The sequence below is a fragment of the Phodopus roborovskii genome, unplaced genomic scaffold, assembly GCF_943737965.1.
Source record: "Phodopus roborovskii unplaced genomic scaffold, PHOROB, whole genome shotgun sequence".
Taxonomy (NCBI): Eukaryota; Metazoa; Chordata; class Mammalia; order Rodentia; family Cricetidae; genus Phodopus; species Phodopus roborovskii.
In genome coordinates, this window is record NW_026126447.1 from 28,778,501 (window position 1) to 28,794,786 (window position 16,286).

Below are 16,286 nucleotides of genomic sequence, written 5' to 3' on the forward strand. Positions count from 1 at the left end.
TCCCTTTCAGCAACCAAGCGTCTGTAGTTGATAAGTGCTCCTAAAACTCCTGGTTTTGCAAAAAGGGGCAAAAGCTGAGCTCAGAGAGCCTAAGAGATTTGTCAAGGTCTCCAGGCTCTGAAGTAGTCATGCTGAAAGCCCAAGCCTGGTTTGTGTCTTCCTGTGGCCTCCCGCCAGGACACGCCACTGCCTGCCTGTGTCAATGCTGGGTCTGCACCCAAAGGCCCCTAGGTCTGGTGAGCTCTTGGCGGGTTTTATTCATCATACACAATGGCGCAGGGGCACATATGTTGCGCTGGCAAGGCCGGGCATATTTTCCAATGTCGGGGAAAGCAGGGGATGAATGAATAATACAGGGAGAGGGATCAACAGAAGGGGCAAAAGAAGGCCAGAGCCATATCAGCTCCCCTGCCCCCAGCAGGGCAGCAGAAGGCGCAGCTGGCGAGCTGCAGACTGGTGCTCCAGTCCAATCATCTTGCCGCTGGATTTTTGCACAGCTTTCCTTCCCCATTCTTTCTCGGTTTTGACACTTGTGATTATTACCAATCCTGGTGGCGCTGACGCACTGAGTGCAATGGTTACCATGGCATGCTTAATAGCGAGAGCAGATGTTTGGCAGGAGAACACCACGCGTTCTAAATACACCAGGCGAAAGTCGGTGGAGGGCGTAATTGATTTGCTGACTGCAGTGGGAAGCCAGCCCATGCTTGCTTAGGGCCAGAGCACCCTACCACATCCTCACTTTAACACCATACAGGCTCATCAGCCCCTGACCTCTGGTAGGCCCCTGGCTTTCCATGCTAGCAATTCTCACCTGCTCGCTTGTCTTCTGCAGTACTTAACACCTGCAGCCTCCCAAACAAACTGTGCCTTGTCTGTCCCCTGTCTGGGCTTCGCACAAGCTGTTCTCCAACTCAAGACTAGATTCCTTTGTCTGGGGAGCAGCACTCATGCAGCCCCCAGTTCTCAACTCAATCCTCGGTGTGCCACGATTGTGTCTGAATTGCTGAAGCTCTGCTTACTCTCTTCATAGAACTTACTTTTGTGTTGTAGCTTGCTTGACTTCTCTCTCAGCAGAACGAGTGCAAGAACCCCGATATTTATAAGAAAAATCGACTTTAATTGTTAGGGGGAATTACAGCAAATCAAATCTCATTCATTAAGACAAGGAACACATTTCTTGCAAAACACTATGTAACCAGTAGCAACACGAAGTGGCCATACCCTCCCTCCACTCAGGAGAGCTGTCTGTATGCACAGAGCCCCTTCCTATTACCCAGCCTTCCTCTAGCAATTTGCAACCCTTCTTTCATTCTTCTCTACTTTTTCAAATCCTGCCTGCCAATCAAGATGATCCTCAATTGCGATGCAGTTTCTCTGGCACACCCTCCCAAACATGTGTGATCACATCTTGCTGCTTTTCCCTACCACCCCATGTTGATGCTTTCTCAGTGCTATGACAAAATGCCTTGGCAAAAGCAACTTAAGGGAGAAAGGGTTGATTTTTTTTTTTCTTGTAATCCAAGCAGGCAGGATATAGTCCATCACAACAGAGAATTCATGGTAGTGGGCAGAGAAGGCATGAATGCCCATACACGTAACTATATACTAATTAATGGATGGTAGTCTCTATTTTGGCTGGATGATTAGTGTCTTGCAAAGAACATAATTAGAAAATTGATTTAAAAAAAAGATATTTGTGAAAGCATTAAGTACATAAATAAATATCTCCAAATGGGCAAGGATACAGAGATACTTGTATCCCATGGAAATCCTCATCAGGAGGAGGATTTCAATTATCAAGTATATGGAGTTGACTTTCTGGAGCTGGTAGTCAGCCTCTTTTCCAATCCCTGTCATTGTCCAATGGGTCTATAAATAAATAGCCATAGAGGCAGAAAAGGAAGTTATGCTTGGTTCCACACCATGGACTTCCATTCACCAAAGCTGACCTAGATACAGCTTCTGCTGAATGTCAAATATGCCAACATCATAGTCCCTTGTGTGGTAAAATTCCCTGGTATGGTCAAGCCAGGAACTTGGTGGTATGTAGACTACATTGATATTCCAGAGAGTATCACTTCTGACAGAGGAGTTCACTTCATAGCCAAAGTAGTGTGGCAGTGAGTTCATACTTATGGAATCCACTGGTCTTTCTATGTTTCCTACCACCCCGAAGTAACTGGCTTGAGAGAACAGTGGAACTGCCTTTTAAAGAAGCAGTTACAGTGCCAATTAGGTGGTAATAGCTTGAAGGATTCAATTGGGGTTTCTCTAAAAGGCTTTATGAGCTCCAAGTCAACATCCAATGTATGACACTGTTTCTTCTGTGGCCAGGATTCACAGGTCCAGGAATCAGGAAGTAAAATAGTAATATCACTCCCCATTATTCCTAGACCCATTAGAAATAAAAAAGTTGCTTTCTATTCCCACAACCTTATGCTGTGCTGGCCAGAAGTTTATTTCCAAAGGGGAAGTGCTTGTGCTAGAAGGTCACATCAGAGATTCCATTGAGCTGGAAACTCAGACTCCCCCTGGCCATTTTGGGCTCCCCACAACCTTGATTCAACAGGTTAAGAAAGAAATAGTAGTGCTGGGAGTGGTAATTGATCCAGACTATTTGGGTAGAAATGGCACTGCTTCTCCACAGTGGAGGTAAGGAAAGGAAGTTCTTCAAGTGTTCAGTAAATCCTTTACGGCATGTTGTAGTGAGATAGTCCTTCTGTGGCACTGACCACGCCCATTGGGGGGTGGAGCCATGGGCAGAAGTGACCTGAGGAAGGAGGTCGGAGAGCCGGGAAAAGCTCTCTTGCTGGCATGACTTGGACAGGAGAGCATCGGGTGGAATTTCCTGGTGTTCATCTGTCTAGGTTGTAAGTTATTTCTCCCTAAATAAACATCTATTCGGCCTATTTGTTTATCCTGATCCTTATTTAACCGCAATAGCATGTTTTGGTGTTACCATGTCCTGTGATTAAGGTCAATGGGAAACTACAACAACAACCTAATCCAGATGGGATGCTAAATGGCCCAAATACTTAAGCAAGGAAGTTTAGGTCACTCCTCTGAGGGAAAAAAACCCAACATGTGCTGAGGGGCTTGCTGAGGATGGAGGAAACTCAGAAGAGAGTAGAGGAAGGCAATTGTCAATACTAGCCAAGACCACATGTTACAGAAATTAGGCCTGCAATTGCCATGAGAGTTTCCACCCCATTCTGTTAAGAACAAGTTTGTACACATCTATACATATATTAAGGAGGTATTTGTGTATTCTTTCCTTGTTTCTTTTCATGTAATATAATATCAGTAATAAGATAATGTCAGTAGTGTGTCTATACTATCATATTTAAGTTATTGGATACCTAAAGACTAAAAGCATTCTTTAAGGGACTTTGCTGCCCATCCTAGGGGAAAATGGTGAGTTTGCAGTTTTGTATGGGATAGCTATAACATGTTGGATCAAATTATGAGACAGTTATTATTTTCATTTGGAAATTAAAGATGATGTAAGGAGGCAAGACTGAGTGTAAAGCTGACAAGAAGTGGACTTGTGATGGTTAATCTTATCTGTCAACTTTACTGGATATGGACTCAACTAATAGGTTGGTAGGCATACTTGTGAGGAATTTTCTTGATAAGGTTATTTGAAGTGAGAAGACTCATTAAAAAATGCATGTTCTAACTTCAGATGGCAGCCATGTAAAAAGAAAAATGATTTCTTTCCCCTTTTGCCCATTTGCCTTCATGTTGCTAGAAAGTTCATCCATCTATTTGCAAGTTCATGTACCCTCTTCCTGTACCACTGTTGCTGCTCCCACTGCTGTGGCATTCAGTTTCTGAAATCAGAACCCAGCTTCTTTGGGCTTCTAATGCGAATGGAGGACAAGTGGCTCTTTACGAAGCCTCTAGGCCTTCAGTGCCAGACAGACTGCTGAGGCATCCAGCCAACGAGAATGTGCAACTATTGGGTTCTCAACATCCATAGTATGAAGAGAACCATTGTTGAATTTTCCAGTCTAATACATCTTATTTTAAGTATGTGTCAGTCCTGTTCATCCATTCCTAATGCACACTCACATTCTGTTTACACACCGCTTTCACGACATTTGGAATATATTTCTTTCAGGACCTTTAATTTCCAAGATGAAGGGAAGTCTTCTGTTACTGGCCCAGGGTTTGGCTACAAGACTAAGTTCACATCCTTATTCTTCCAGTGACTGCTTATTTATCACTTTGGTTATGTTAAATGACCTGTCCAAGTTTCATCTTTTATTTATTTGTGTAAAACAAGTTTAACCCTGCGTGTATGTAAATGGTGTGAGTGTGGGTATGTGGAGGCAAGAAGATGGTGTTGGAGCCCTCAGAGCTGCAGTGGGTGTAAGCTGTCTGTCATGGGTACTTGGAACTTATGTCCTTTTCAAGAACACTTTCAGCAGCTGAGTCAACTTTCCAGTCCCTCATATTTAAATGAAATGGGGAAGATTATACTTCAAGAGATGACTGCCTGAGTTAAATGAGTGTGTGATAGTTAACCTTGATTGCCCATTTGATTAGATCAAAGAATTTCCTAAAACATTTATAAGGCACTTGCTGTAAATGAGCATGTTTCCTGAGAGGGTGAGCAAAAATGCCAGTGTGGGCATGCTGGTAAAATTCCCTAAGCTGGAGGAGAAAAGAGAAAATGGCGGAATGCATAGCACAGCCATTACTCCTTTTTGCTTCCTGGCTGCCATGATGTGAGTTCATTGCTGTCACTCTCCTGCACCATAATTCTCTTTGGGGTTGGATGCCATAATGTCTCTGCATACCCTATAGCACGGTCTAAGTCCATGACTCCTGTTATGGGTGAGTGCAGAATCTTACTCTATCCATTGATATCTATTATCTGGTTTGTAAATTAGATATTTTAGGTGGAACATTAAATGTTTGAGTACTTTTAAATAAATCTTAAAACAAATTCAAGCCCATTTAAAAGGTACAGTATAAGAAGAAATACAGAGTAAAGTTTCTTTACCAATTTCAACTTTACTTTGAAATTGTTGAGGCTAAGAATAGTTTTCAATTGATGATTGTCACAGAGACACAAGTGACTTTACATATACCCCATGAAAAATTTTGAACTCAGAAAAGGGTAGTCTCTCTCTCTCTCTCTCTCTCTCTCTCTCTCTCTCTCTCTCTCTCTCTCTGTGTGTGTGTGTGTGTGTGTGTGTGTTTAGTGTGAAGGTATGGAATTTTTCAGGGATTAAACCAATGAAATGTACCTGAAGACAGAGAGAGAGAGAGAGAGAGAGAGAGAGAGAGAGAGAGAGAGAGAGAGACTTATATTTTGGTACAGTTTTTCAATAGTCACAACTAAATTATCACTTTGGTGATTGTGACCAAGGTATCACATGACTAGAGTAGAACAAGGACATAAGTATAAAAACTTCAGTGAGATCTGTGAGCAAACTATTCTTGAAATTCTAAAGTCTCACTATTTCCTTCTGTTTCTAGCATGGGAAGTTTAGCTTACTGTCTTGTGAGGATGGAATAAGAGGTTACTTCCAAAATGTCTGATGGCACAGTAAGAAGTGATCTTAGAATTTTTTGATAGACACAATAATTGTATATCATCTATCTATCTATCTATCTATCTATCTATCTATCATCTATCTGGGTAAGAAACAATTTTAAAAAAATTTAACTACATAATTGTATAGTGACTGAATCAAGAAATAGTATACCCATTACCCTGAACATTTATTATTGCTTTGTGTGGGTACCTTCAAAGTTCTTTCCACTCTCTGCCTTGAATGTGCAATCCGTATTTAGTTCAGTCACAGTTGCTGAGGAACCTGAGTGCTTACCCTGCCTACCCCACTTCACGCATGTACTCCGGCATCATCTTACCCTGCCTAACTTCCTTTACTCCTGTACTCTGGTGTCATAAGCTTTCAATGAACTCTACTTCCTTTCTCAGGAAATGGAGCAATTTTACTCAGTCTATGGGGCCCACCTGGGTAGAAAGGCTGTTTGCCTACCTCTGAATCTGAGAAGAGCTTCTCAGACGGAGTCCTGGACACAAATGAACCTCCTCTCATTCTATTCCACTCTCTGTGTCTCTCCTCTCCTCCTCCTTCCCTTTGGCTCTCTCTCTTAACTCCCCAAGACAGGAACATTCGGTTTTAGTGTTTCAACTCTAGCTTTTTGCCAGTGCAAAGAGGACACTCTGTTACTGAGCCTCCTGAGCCTTCCTGATGTGAGTGAAGTGAAGGCATCTATTCAAATTCCAACTCTGGCCTAGAAGGGTAGTATTTTTTTTTTGTTGATGTTGAAAAAAAAATCATGAGTCAGCTGCTTAGAGAAATGCATTGCTGATGATCTTAGTGCATTGGAGCAATTTCATCAGTCTAGGAAGCACATATTCAGGAGGCAAAACTGGCAGGGCACAAAGGACAGAATTTTAATAAAGCTGTTGGAGGCAATGGTGTTGTTTCAGTTCTGGGCAGCAGAGGGAGGTGTTGGCTTTGAGTCCTTAAATTCAAGTTTGGCAAGAGGGCAATCTGCACACTGTCTGCGAGGATAAACTTGACCCTTTCTTGGCAACGTGAATTTGGTTTACTTCACTAGGAAGAACTGCAAGGGCCACATGTGGTTAGTTACAATGAGAGCAGGTACAATGCACAAGACTTGCTTCTAGCCAGATGCCGGTCTATATGCACTTTATGAATTTGAATGCATTAAATTCTCAAAACATCATTATGACGAGGTGATATCACCTTCCTGATTGTGAGGAAACTGAGGCTCGGTGACATTAAATGGCTTCTCTAAGGTCACAAAGTAATTTGCAGAGGTGGGATTTGAATCAAAGTTCTCTGGCTCCAAAGTCTGATGTCTTAGTTATGAATGACAGTTTACAGTTTACATATACCTGTTTGATACCATCTAATATTGCAAACAGTTGATATTTGCTAAGTACTTTTTCTCACCATTATTTAATTCACACACGTATACATAGAAGTCTAGGAGAGAAGGAGGAAGAAGGGAGAGGAGAGAATTTTTGCCTGAGAGAATGAACAAGTTGTTTCAGGTCTTCAGGTATTGATGTGTCTTAAAGATATTTCAGTATTAGCATGTGACATCATATGGCTCTATGTTTTTTTAATCACTGATCAAATATCACAAAGAACCTGGCAAGTTTGGTCCAGGCCCAGCTCTTCTACCTCTTAGGCTAGTGTTGTTAATTATTCTGTTGTATTGTACACCTGTTCCTCTATGCTAGATTTAGCTGCGACTGGTCATGAGATTTTGAGTCTGATGACTACATCACTTGGATCTCACCTCTTCTTGAGCTCTGGTCATTAAGTAAGAAATGCAAGAGTATCTATTGCTTTCATGTATTCCAAACACCTATGTTTTCTTCAGAAGGTAGCATTCCATGATGCTTCTTTCCTCTTCCTCCTCTATGATGTTCTCTGAGCTTGTGGTAGAGGATGCTAATATAACTATACAGTTTATGTCTGAACACTTAAATCTCTTATTCCCAGAACAATGTTTCCCTATACTGATTGTTGCCTACTACAAATGAAGTTTCTTCACCAACATCAAGAAATTTACAGATATGGTTATAAACATAAATATTTAGAAAGTAGTTTGATGATATTACCACTCAAAATGACAATAGTAGGGTCCTTCCTAGAGGCAATGACTTCCCCAGCATTTCCAGGATTGAGTTCCTTGCTGGAGAGCAGACTTCAGATCTAATCAGAAAATAGATTGTTATCCCCATAACAGTCATGCCACTATTGCACTAATGGGTACAACTTGTCTGTCAGGATAGTATTTTAACAGTCAGCCTTCCTAGATCTTGGGAAGGTTTCTTCCAAAATCAATATAATCTTAAATAGCACAGTCCAGTTGAAGCAGATCTCAAACAGTGAAGGAATTTGCCCTTGCGATTAAGAGAATACATTGGGAACCCAGAACATAAGCCCAATTTTCCCAGTTCAGAATCTACTCTTTTTCTACCAATATTATGATCTCACCAAAAGTGATTCTATACCCCCTTTTAGCTCCAGGGAAGTGTCAGGATTTGACAAGGAATTGCCCTTATTCACATGATAGTCTACCATGACACATTTATCCAAGGATACAAAATCATAATTTTTAGGTCAGTGGTTCCCTTTCAAAAAACACTTGAATAGTTGGTGTTCTAGAAAGGGTCTGTGTTTGGCAAACAGTCTTACTCTCTGGTGTACAAATTGTGTGAATCTATTCAAATCCTCAGTCTTTTCTTCTGTCAAGTGAGTATCTCATGTATTTGTTGGTTTGCTGAAATGGAGTAATGATGCACATGCTATAGGAAAATGGTCTACAAGGTTGTCAAGTTCATGTGGAATCTAAGTCAATGTGACTCTTTCATCTTTTCTTCTGTGTAGCAAGTGGTTTTCCATCCACTCTCATTACACAGTAACTAATAACAGTGGACAATCTTTATTACTAATGTGAAATCCATCTGGGAGAACCCGTCTCCCTACATCAGGTCTAATCAACAGGGCCTCATGACCTAGCTCTGTCCTGCTATGAGCTCATAGGAACAGATGGAAAATGGGTTGGGCAGATGGAAAAACTCCATTTTCTGACAGGAATTATTTATTTGTGAAGTTGGAAACATTTGGAGTGACTATTTTGTATTGAGAGGATGAAATATTGCTAGATTCACAATGGGGCCACGAAATTAACTAATGCACTGTGACTATGAGTGTCTCTGTGAAACGGAGAGAAGGAATAATAATGGAGCTTTTAAAAATGGTCCAAACACATAAATTATTTACTTGGTGTGTGTCAACCATTCCCTTGAAGCTATTTCTGCTGTTGGAATTATCCTTCATGCTCTTCCTATGAAAAACACTACTCTTTGTGACTGAGTTGTTATAAAACATGAGCATTGAAAAACACATAGCCAACATTAGGAGACCTGATTAGCAATAGCCATTGTGTGTGTAACTTTGCATGTCATATATCCAACCTCTATGGTAGTTGTGCAAAGCAGGCACTTTAAAACTGCCTTTCTAGATGAACAATATAAAATTCGATGATATTGGTTTCTCCAGGTCATTCAAATTGCTTGGAATCAGCTTTCCTTTGTTTTTGCATATCAGATCTGTTACCTCAAGAGACAATCAAAGCATTAATCGAGCCACATGATACCCTTATGTCCTTTATGTGGCATATTTAGAGAATATTCAGAATTTGTTGGGGCTGACCCTACTTCCCCTAGCTTTGTATCCTTATCTTTCACCTGGGTCATTATTTATGTTTACAAACAATCCAGTTTCTAGAGTAGAGAGTGGATTCCTGACTCAGACATTTCACTCATCTTACTCTGCAGAGAATATTCTCTTCTATCCATGGGCCTCATTTAACTCACTCTGGCCAATTACTTTCCTTTGTCTAGCTTTGGTTCAGTCATTGTCTAGGAAACCTTCTCTGACAGCAACCATGCTCTGGTTACCATGCTGAGCACTGTGGCCCTGCATGATAGTTGATCATCCTGGCATTCTTTCACATGCCATTAATATAACACACTGTTAACACTCAACAAGGTCAGTGCCCATCTTCACCAAAGCCCGGAAGCTCTGTCTTACTTGTTACCATGTGAAAGGATCCCAGCATGAAACAGATTGTTTTCTATACTGATGAATGAACAGATGGACAGATAGATGGACAATAGTGACAAGGGCTTCCTTCTGAAACATTTACAAGGTATGCCTGTAGCATTTGTGATGACCTTAGATTAAAAAAAATGCTAAGTTATTTGGATAGGAGCTAGTTACTAAAGTCTCATTGGGAGTCCAAAAATGTTGAGGAAAATTGTGGTCTTGGCTGGGTGATCTGTTAGAGTGAGGTGGTCTATAAGTGTGCTCGGAGAGAAGTAACGAGAATGGACACATATATTTTCACTCCCTTAGTACCAGAGGGTAAAGTTACCAACAGGCTAATTCCAAATGAAGGTCAGGATAGGTTAAATGCCCAAGATATCCATGTTTTGGAAAGAGCACTACAAAAGAAATCTGAACAGACCTGTGGAAACCCACTTAAACTTTCACTGATGCCTGGTAAACAATAGGCAGTTGGCAAAGAGTTATTAAAGAGTGGAATGGGAAATATACAGTATGAGCTCCTCTTTTCCATCCACAGAAAGAAGAGGTATCAGATGGAAGATACCTTTAAGCCGTTACTGATCACTCCAGAGTAACTCAGGCTGGGAGTAACCACATGTTCCACAGCTGTGAGCCTCTGTATGCAATTCGTGGCTGGTCTGCTTGTTTGTTTGTTCTGAGCCTCACTATGTCATTTACAAAACAGAAATTATTGCACTTCATAGGCTCACAACATGTATCCAATCTTAAGTGCCTTTCTCTCACCCATAAATTCAGGGAGTTGATGAATTAACAGGAAACAAAGCTCAGGCGCTAAATGTTATATGGGACCAATATTCCTTGCATTCTGCCTGTCGAGTTTTGCCTGACCTAGGAAGCTGGGTAATAGGGTATAATAGAACTACTGTATATAAGGAGGATGACAACAAAAAAATTTTGTAGAAATAGAAAAAGAATTATAGGGAAGGAAGCTGAGGTTAGAAATCTACATATCATCTGGTCAGAAACCTATCTTTCAGGGATACATGGGGCACAACAAACTCAAATCTCTCCTTTCAGGATGCAACATGAAATCTTAGGCTTTGGAATCTCTCATTGTGTACTGGGCTTTGCTTGGGATTTAACTGACAAATAGCAAAACCCCATTTAAATGAGGTCTTCCGAACCTCAAGTCACCGGGGAAAGATTTTGTTGTGTTTTTATGGGTGCCATAAAAGAGCATCATAGTCTAGAGCACTGATTCTCAACCTGTGGGTCATGGCCCCTTTCAGGGGGGCCACATACCTGATATCTTGCATATTAAATATTTGCATTATGGGCCTGTGAGAGTTGAAAGCTGCCTCCATCAGGCATGCCAGAATGGGTCAGAAAATGGGAGAAGGACGGGAGTAATTTCTTGCTTCTTCCTTGAAGGGAAACCCTGACATAAAACCTAGTCTCCAGTAAACTGTTGGTTTCTCATCCGTAACCTATCACTCAGGCACCTGCGGGCAGTCCTCTGAGGTCCTTGCAGCAGACCTGGGACTGAAGCTTGCAGTCTGCAACCTTCCAGGAGTAACACAGGTGAGGTGTAGCCGCTATGCTCCTAAATTCAGGGATCCCATGATTGACAAGGAATATTACCGCAAGCCTGTGGAGGAACTCACAGAAGAGGAGAAATATGAACTCCAGGAGCTCAAGAAAACGCAGCTCGGCAAAGCCGCTGCAGCGACGGAAACAACTTCTGTCTTTACAGATCCTAACATCAGCAGATTTACCAACATGATGATGAAAGGAGGCAACAAAATACTGGCCCGATCCCTCATGGCCCAGACCCTGGAAGCTGTGAAGAGGAAGCAGTTTGAAAAGTACCAAGCTGCCTCTGCAGAGGAACCCCTACAGGATTTTCCACCAGGCCTTGAAAAACTGTGAGCCTATCATCGTTTTGGTGCCTATCCTCAAAGGGGGGCATTTCTACCAGGTTCCTGTACCTCTAACTGACCGATGGCACCGCTTCCTGGCCATGAAGTGGATGATCACAGAGTGTTGAGAGAATAAGCCGCGGCGGGACACTGTTGCCAGAGAAACTGTCAAGTGAGCAGCTGGAGGCTTTTCATAACAGGGGTCCTGTCATCAAGAGGAAGGATAACATGCACAAGATGGCAGAGGCCAAACGAGCCCTGACCCACTACCGCTGGTGGTAGCAGGAAGAGAGATGGAAAAAGTCCAGGACACTCCCACACAGGACACTCTCCAGACGGGCTGGAGAGATGGCTCAGTGGTTAAGAGCACTGGCTGCTCTTTCAGAGGTCCTGGCATGATTCCCAGCACCCACATGGAGGCTCACTGACCTTCTTTAACTCGGGTTCCAGAGAACTTGACACCTTCTTCTGACTGCTGTGGGCACTAGGCATGCATAGTACTCAGACATACATGCAGGGGAAATGTCTATACATATACTACTACTAATAAAGTGATTTTAAAAAGAAAAAAAGTATTTGCATTATGATTCATAACAGTAGCAAAATTATAGTTGTGATGTAGCAATGAAATAATTTTATGGTTGGGGGTCACCAGAGCATGAGGAACTGTATTGAAGGGTCATAGCACAGGGAGGATTGAGAACCGTTGACATTGGAGTTCTTCTCCCCTTTTCTGCCTTTGTGTTAAGGTGGCCAGGACTTAGCAATCACTCATATTCTTTACCATGAAATAGTCTCTAATCTATAATATCTAATGTTTAGAAGCAACCACCTGTCTTTCCCATTACAGATAGTTTTTCAGACATCTGCTTCTGGGGATAGTAAGCTCCTAATTGTATTTGTAGTCAGCTTCATTCATGCAACAGTTATGATTGTTAGCACATTTTCTTTAGGTTTAAACAGAGCTCATCTCTCCACAACTACTTCTACCCCCCCCATATGCCTGATCTTAAAGAGCAAAGTCTCTTTCATCCTAGCCTTTCCATTATTTCATTCTTCTTTCTAGATGCTTAAATAAAGAGTCAGAGGTCAGAGGGACAATGATGTGTAAAAGGCAGCTCTTGTTAACCAAGGCCAACCCTGATGGGAAATGGAAATGGAAAGCAAGGTAGGTTGGTTTGCACCATGCTCTACACATAGAAGGTTAAAAATGGAGATCAAAGTCTGGGTTATAGACAGTGTTGTAAAAACAAGAGGCATATGATTTATACATTGCAGGTAAACAGAAGTTCAACCACTCAAAGAAAGGAGAAAACATAGCAACATATGATGATATGAATAAAAGCATCTACAAATATTTATCAACTCTTTAGGAAGCAGACATGTGTTCCAACCCATGGATGTGAATATGGACTAACAGTGGTAGATGAGGCAGGAGTGGACAAACCCAACAAGGTTTTGATTTCAACAGGATGTCCCCAAGCAGACAGCAGTTTCATTTGGTAGTAACATCAGCTGTTTAGATTATACTACCTTTGTGATACTTATTTCATTTACTCAACAGTGCTTATTTAGTATCACCCAAGGCTCAGCACTATTTTGGACCTTGACATCTTAGCACAAGTGTGTGTGTGTGTGTGTGTGTGTGTGTGTGTATATATATATATATGTGTGTGTGTGTGTGTGTGTGTGTGTATATATATGTGTGTGTGTGTGTGTGTATATATATATATACATATATATATATATATGAAGGCTAGGGATATTGGAACATGACCATTAATAGTGCTTTGCATAGTTCTCAGGGTTGGTTAAGGTGTTATTTGAAAATAAATAAAAACTACTTCAGCTGACTATATTCAGAGTAAAGTAAAAGTTGAGATTTTTTTTGTTTGCTTGATTTCATTTTTAATTGTACTGTGCCTTAGATAATGAGATGTACTTTACTGATAGTATGAGGTTGAGTTAAGCAAAATGGAGTTGATATTTCTCTCTCTAAGGAGAAAGTCATGAGTCTCAGGCCAATTCCAATATCAATGAGGGAAGAAAGTACCACTCCCCCAGGGAAAGGAAATAAACTTTGGATAATAGTTATTCTGAAAAGTAGTATAATATTGCTAAGAGGGACCCAGAATTTTTTACCTTTTGGGGCTAGGGCATTAGAGATTCCAGTGGAACTACTCACCAATGCAGTCAAGGGCCACACCATCAGCTGTTGTCAGTATTCTTAGGAGGACATGAATTTCCATTATCAGGTTTGTAAATGTCTGAGGACAAATCCCATTCACCAGGATCTATTAGCATGCCAAGTGAGTACTCTCTGAAAAATAGTACTCACAATGAAAAACAGATTCTATAATTCAGTATGGAGGCATAGAGGAAGATACCCAACCGAGAGTGTTTATGTGTGCTAGGAAAAGTGGGCAGTGTGTCTTGACAGACATCAGAAGGGAGAGAATATATTTTATTTATTTATTTATTTATTTATGAGATTAATATAATTACTGCACTTCTCCTTTCTTTTTCCTCCCTCCAAGCTCTCCTATATAACCCTCCTTGCTCTCCTTCAAATTCATGGATGGATATATATATATATATATATATATATATATATATATATATATATTCCTAATATTCCTAAATGTAACCTGATCAGTCATATAATGTTACATGTATGTAAGTTTTCAGGCCTTATCATTTGTCACAGAACAAACAATTGGTGTGCTCTTCCCTGGGGAGGTCCTGCTTCCAACATCCCTCAGTTGCCTATACATAGTTCTTTGCATAGTGTTGAGGCCTCATGGGCTTTTCTTATCCACTTCACATGCCCATTTGTGTCACCCTTGTTCAGCTCACTTTTTGGTAGTCATATAGGTGAAACTTCATGGGTGTAACTTCTGATGTTACAAGGGGATACAACCTCACAGAAAACTTCCTGATCCTCTGGCTCTTACACTCTTTCTACCTCCTTTTCTGCAGTGTTCACTGAACCCTAGGAGTGGGAGTGTTTTGTGAATGTATCTAGTCTACCGAGCTCAGCTGCATTTTGATTGGTTGTGATTGTAGAGGTCTAAGTCTGTTACAAAGAGAAGTTTCCTTGATAAGGATAAAGGCTACACTTATCTATGGATATGAGAACAAGTGTTCATAGACTGATGTTAGGGATTATGCTGGTTTGGTAAATTAAAGTTTGTAGAACCTCTTCCAAAACCACAACTTCACTAGCACTATCTGGTCTTTTTTTTTTTTTTAAAAACATACTTTTCTTTTTCTTTTGAAAGTCAAAATCCAATGCAGCATTTCAGCTGACTATAAGTAAGTGCTTTCTTCCTTAGGAAATGCCCACTAATCCATTTCAATGGAGATATTCCAGGATAAGTCTAAGAAAAAGTTTATCTCACCTGCACAATCAATTATGCTCTTGTTATAATCTCGGTCATGTGCAGCATAAAAGAATTTCTGTGGTCCTAACCTGTAGCCATTTATTTAATGTAACAGTGTACTTATAAAAGGGGGGTGTTTGGACATAAAGATGGACACAAAGACAAGGAAAATATCATGGTAAAATAAAGTCAGAGACAAAAGGTCATGCTCCTAAAATTCAAGGAATGCCAAAGAATGTCAGCCCACTAGGCAGAACTAAGGAAGTGATATAGAGCGAACCCCTTCCAAGCCTCAGAAAGAACTAGCCCTGCCATCCCTCAGTTTGGGACAACTGAAACAACATATTTCTGCTTAAATCTCCCAACGGCAGTATTTAGTTAAAGAAGGCATATCAAAGGACTTGGAAGATATCTCAGTGGTTAAACATTTCAACTCTTCCTTCAGAGGGCCCACACTGGACAGGTCATGACTATCTATAGCTCCAGAGAATCTGAGACCCTCTTTTGATCTCCACAGACTTGTGCACACAGTATACATTCACATAGATGACACAGACATAGATACACATACACAAATAAAAACATCAAACACAAATCTTTTAAAACTAATTCATTTATTTTTGAGATTATAATACAATTATATCATTTCCTCCTTTTCCTCCCTCCAAATCCTCCCTCCTCCCTTTGCTCTTTTTAAACTTCATAGTCTCATTTTTCATCAATAGTTGACACAATACACATATTCATAAAAACTACTTTATCAGTCTCTGTAATAATACTTGTATGTTTTCACAGCTGACAATTTGATATTGGGTAAATAATAGGTTAACTCTTTCCTAGGTAAGAACATCCATCCTTGCAGTATGCCTTACTTGCTTATAGTTCTTTGAATAGGGTTGAAGCCTTCTGGGCTTTCCTCTAGTCACATGAGCATGATATTGTTGCTGTTCTTGTTAGCTCATATTTAGGCACCCATGTTGGTACAACCTTCGGGATGTAACTCTGATATTCTTAGGAGATATAATCTCACAATAAACTCACGGATCTTATGGCTTTTACATTCCTTCTGTTTACTCTTCTCCAATGATCCCTGGGCCTTAAGTGTGGTAGTTGTGCTATAGATGTATCCACTGTGATTGAGCTCCACAAGTCTGCATTATTATTGGTTGTGGATTTCTTTAATGGTCACTGTCTGTTTCAAAAAGAAATTTCTTCAACCAGAAATGTGACTCAGCCAAGGACTAGTTACACTTTTCTCTGAGTATTGGGATATGCATTTAGAACATAGTTGGAAATTATGCTGATTTATTAAAGTGGTAGTTACAGGTTCTCTTATAAGATCTATGACTTTACAAGCCATG

At 40.7% G+C, this 16,286-nt stretch overlaps 1 pseudogene; it reads left to right on the forward strand.

Moving 5' to 3' along the window:
• Nucleotides 1-9,922: 9,922 nt before the first annotated feature.
• Nucleotides 9,923-11,824, forward strand: LOC127224810 (28S ribosomal protein S7, mitochondrial-like; annotated as a pseudogene).
• Nucleotides 11,825-16,286: the final 4,462 nt, after the last annotated feature.